Source organism: Littorina saxatilis, linkage group LG3 (assembly GCF_037325665.1).
Source record: "Littorina saxatilis isolate snail1 linkage group LG3, US_GU_Lsax_2.0, whole genome shotgun sequence".
NCBI lineage: Eukaryota > Metazoa > Mollusca > Gastropoda > Littorinimorpha > Littorinidae > Littorina > Littorina saxatilis.
In genome coordinates, this window is record NC_090247.1 from 8,998,578 (window position 1) to 9,003,577 (window position 5,000).

The following is a 5,000-nucleotide window of genomic DNA, read 5'->3' on the forward strand; positions in this document are numbered from 1 at the left end:
ACGCACCACGGTCCGATTGTCTCTGAGCAATCGGCGCAAAATTAATTCTTTAAAAATTGCTCGCTCTTTACGTAGGGCACCTAGGATGTTCCCGTTTGGTGAGCGTTCAAATGGAAGGGTGTTTGTACTGTGTGTAAAAGCCTGACAGTATCTGTGATGGTTTACGGGAGGCTTACTGTGCCTTTATGTACAGTTTGCCTTTTATGTTTCTATTTTCTTAACACAGAGGGCGATAAAACCTAACCGAAGCGTGGGAAGTTAATATTGTTTTAGTAGTTTTTGCCTCAGGCATCATATTACAGTCAGGACGAACATATAATTAATTACGCATTTTTAATTCTGACTTTAAAACATAGTTTTGTGGGACAAATCAGTTCATCGCAAACACTAATGAAATGTTTTAGAGATAAAGTGCTCTTACAATGTTTTTTTATTATTTTTTTTATTAAAGAATTATGTCCCATTGTTTATCAACTGGTTTTGTTTGTTTGTTTGTTTAACGCCCATCCGACCACGAAGGGCCATATCAGGGCGGTGCTGCTTTGACATATAGTGGGGCTCCTATGTTGCAAAATCATTCAAATCATGCAACAAACACCAAATTAAGCAAATATGAAGAGTTTTATGTGCTTAACAAAACCTGATACAGAGCCATCGCGAAAAATAAAAAAATGGGTAGTTTTTAAACAATTTTTCAAAATGGCCGCCAGTGTAAACGGTTGGGTATGTTAGGCATATTTCACTTCATGTGATTAACAGCAAATTTGGCGTAAATGGACATTTGCTTTTGCTTAACAAAACCTGATACAGAGCCACCGTGAAAAAATTAAGAAATCAGTAGTTTTTTTACAATTTTCAAAATGGCCGCCAATAAAAGGGTATTTAGGCATTTTTGATGCTACAAGACATTCTCTTGCAATAGAAACTAACAGAAACACATTTTTAAACAAAACAATACATGTATTGTTGGTGCAGAGAATGATTGGACGGTGTGGGTGGCAGGGTTGAAGAATTTGTGGATTACCTAAACTGTGCAAAAATAAATATATTGCACCAATTTTCATACCAAAACGAAAACATTCATTCCTGTGCTGTTATATTCAATGTATGCTATTGAGGGCACTCAACTTGGCTAACTGGAACACTTTTAAGATAAAAGGTGGCCTTTACATGGGTTATTTGACCGCCGCCCAAACAAGAAGAGCAAACGCTCGATCGAGTCACTTTCGCAGTTCTGAATATTATATGAGGCATCAGATGGACAGGAAGAAATTGCTATTCACAACACAATACAGATGTAAATAATTTGATGTAAAGAATAATCCTATAAAGTTTGAATCAAATCCGATGAATAGTTTCAGAGATATGATATTTCAATTTTTTTCCTTCAAGACATACCTGTGACCTTGAAAAAGGTCAAAGGTCACCAAAGCAGACGTCAAAGTGTAGAGGTCACTGGGAGTCACGTTCACATAAAATTTGAGCCCGGTCACTTTTATAGTTTCCGAGAAAAGCCCAACGTTAAGTTGTGTGTTGCCGAACAGAAAAGGCTAGTTATCTCCCTTGTTTTTCTGATAACGTTCGTAAAAGGCTACAGATGTAAATACTTTGATGTAAAGAATAATCCTACAAAGTTTCAATCACATCCGATGAACTTTGTCAAAGATATAAAATGTCTAATTTTTCCTTTGACGCTGACCTGTGACCTTGAAAAAGGTCAAAGGTCAACGAAACCATCGTTAAAGTGTAGAGGTCATTGGAGGTCACGACTAAACAAAATATGAGCCCGATCGCTTTGATAGTTTCCGAGAAAAGTCCAACGTTAAGGTGGTGTCTACGGACGGCCGGCCGGACAGACTAACACTGACCGATTACATAGAGTCACTTTTTCTCAAGTGACTCAAAAATGTAATGTATCAACTCAAAAATCGACTAAAATTCATAATCGCTGTATTTCGAAAACGTTGTTTGTTCTCATGTGTTTACACAACTAGCACATTCCGGCAAGTGTCTATACTCAAAATAAACTTTGGCAGTACTTAAAACAACCATCTGTCATATATACATGCGAAGTCAAAAATATGTGGGATGTAAGTCAACAAACCTGTGGCAGTTTTTAAAATATTATTTCGTGAAGATTTGAAAGTGTACTCAAACGGTTGAACTACGCCTCGTGCGTAGACACACATTCCTGAAAGTTTCAACGCAACCCACTTGGTCATTGCTAAAATACATGGATTTTAGTTGACTTGGGTATCCCTCAAATTTGACACATAAACATCTCATCCGTGAGATCGACACATACATCAGTAGGTACAATGGCACAACACTAGAAATATGCAAGATGGCGAAATAAAACAACCTGTTCTGGATGGATAATCAAGTTGACTTTCTCTTCGTATAGTTGTGCCTCAGGAATTGTCGTCGGCTTTTTAAAAGGTACCCGAAGTTTTTGTCACATCTCTTTGTCACGTCAAGGGTATCCTTATTTTGACGGCGTAAATGATGATGTTAAAAAAAAATGTGCCAGATAGCGAAGATGCGAGCCTTTAATGGCATCTATAGACAGTTTGAATAAAATGACACAGGAATAAAAGTTTGAGTTGGGGTATGAAAATGGGTGCAATAATATTTTTGCACAGTTTAGATGCCGACAGTTTTCACAGGCATGCAAGCACATTTGCAGAGAGCTGTGCTCTGCAGTCCTTCTTAGCAGCATTTGCAGCGTTTTGTTGTACAGCTCTTCTTGCAGGCACACCTCATGAGTTCTCGGCACACGCTGGATACCTCTTGAAAGCTCGTCCAGAATGACTCCCACTTTCCAGCCTTGAACTGTCAGCCCACAGAGTTTGGAAGTGTAATAGGTAGATGGCTCTTCTCAATCTCATGTCCTGCACCAGCACCTCACTTGTAAGGGGATTATGGTCAATTTGGCAGCTCTTTTACTGAAGAGGTACCGTCTAGCACTGTTTACACCCAGTACGTTGCTGGTTTTGTCCTACAAATGTACACCAAAAAGCTCTTGTGCTGCCCTGTCAGTGGTACTCAGCTTACAAAGAGGAGCAGACAACCTGAAGAAAGTTTGAGTGACGTCTTCAAATACTTTCCATACTTCCCAAGCCTTCTGATTCCCCAATACCATTGAAGAACGACATAGTGTCACAGCCTGTAAGGCTATGCAAAATGGGCAGACAGGGTGACTTCTCTTGGCCAATGGCTTTGGCAATGTGGCGATACACTTCACGAGCAGAAAAAAACGCAACACAGCTGGAATGAGAAGCAGACTGTCCGGCCTCCTCTACATCCATGGTGCAGGAAATCAGCCTGGGGTACCCTTCACACAAAAGATGAAAAGTGACATTTTTATTTGAATGTATTTGAATAATGTTTACTATCTCAGAGAGTCGGTCAAAGCCGGGTTAGCAAGTCTTCACACAACAGACCAAAATGAAAGAAAATTGTATTTCATGAATTCGTATAATTCTTACTGTTTCAGGTTAAAAAACAAACAAACACAGTTTCCAGTGACCCAACTGATTCTGGAATCTTTCTGACCGCTACATTTATTCGCTTCAAACAGTCGCTAACAGAATGTTGACCATAGTGAGGGTTCGTACGTTAAACCCATCAAATTCACAGAGGTCGCTTACAAATGATGTGCAAACATGTTCCAATTAATACAAATAAAAAAATCTTACTGTTAAGATGTATTAGGTAACAAACCTTGATACAGTAGTACTAGTGAAATCGGCTCCCTTCTGTGGCACCGGAATAAATGCAGAACGCTTGTTCCCAGGAACCGGCATGTGGTGTAACTCTTGTATATATCATGTAAAAATAAAATTCACACCAATGCACGGTCAACTTAAAATAAGCAAAAGGATGAGAAACAAGCAACAAACCAAAATTGTAAAACCCAAAGAGCGGTACCTCTTCATTTTTCAAAACCACTTATCTCATTTGATTAGCATACACTGTATGCTTTTGTCTGTTACCTACCGTCTTTGAAAGTTTGATCACAACACTGTAAAGACATGGGGAGTGGAGTGTTTTTATCTCCAGCTGGTCATCCTACTATCTGGCCTACCCTCACTCAGTTTTTGACTCTACCCCTCCCCACCTTATGGAAGTCCTTAACGTAGGCAGGACTAATCATTTATCATACCATGAACAATCTCTTTCTCCTCGCCTTTTATTCAAAGTTCGTTTAATCTGTTTAAAATCACCAGCGTGGCAATCATGATTTCCTTACTTGTAATCAACAGATAGATCTAGATCTATCAGCATCACAATCCAGCTGATGAGCTATTGCAAGATTAAACAAAGTCTCTGCATTTCAGCGCTTCACCCGATGAATAACAGACCCCAGGGGAGAATTAAACAGTAAAATGATGTGACATTGGTGAATGGATGAGTATTCTTGAAAACTTACCTTCAGAAACGTTGTTTTCGCTCAAATCAAAACACGCAATGTTGTGGAGGCCGCCATCTTGAATTTTCATGCTGCGGATATATAAAATTCTAAAAACGATCAAATTAAATACCAGAACACAAAAATACCCATAAGAGTATTTATGTCATGCATGTGTTATCAGCAGACAACTTCTGGTGCATGGTAAACCATTGAATTTTACATTTGCTGAGTTGGGAATATTTACTGCTGAGCGCTTTTGGTACGAATTTCGTCTGCTGTAAATGCAGCCTTTTATTCCCTATCAAAAACAAAAACAAAAGATTTCTGAAGTGGCTCTGTATCTGAAATCCCTTAAATAATTATAAGGAACAATATCACAAAGTATGATGTTTGTTGCAAGATGTGAATGATTTATGAGTGCGTCTGCAACATACGAGCCCCACTAATATAACGTGCGCCACACACAAGACAGAAGTCGCAGCACAGGCTTCATGTCTCACCCAGTCACATTATTCTGACACCGGACCAACCAGTCCTAGCACTAACCCCATAATGCCAGACGCCAGGCGGAGCAGCCACTAGATTG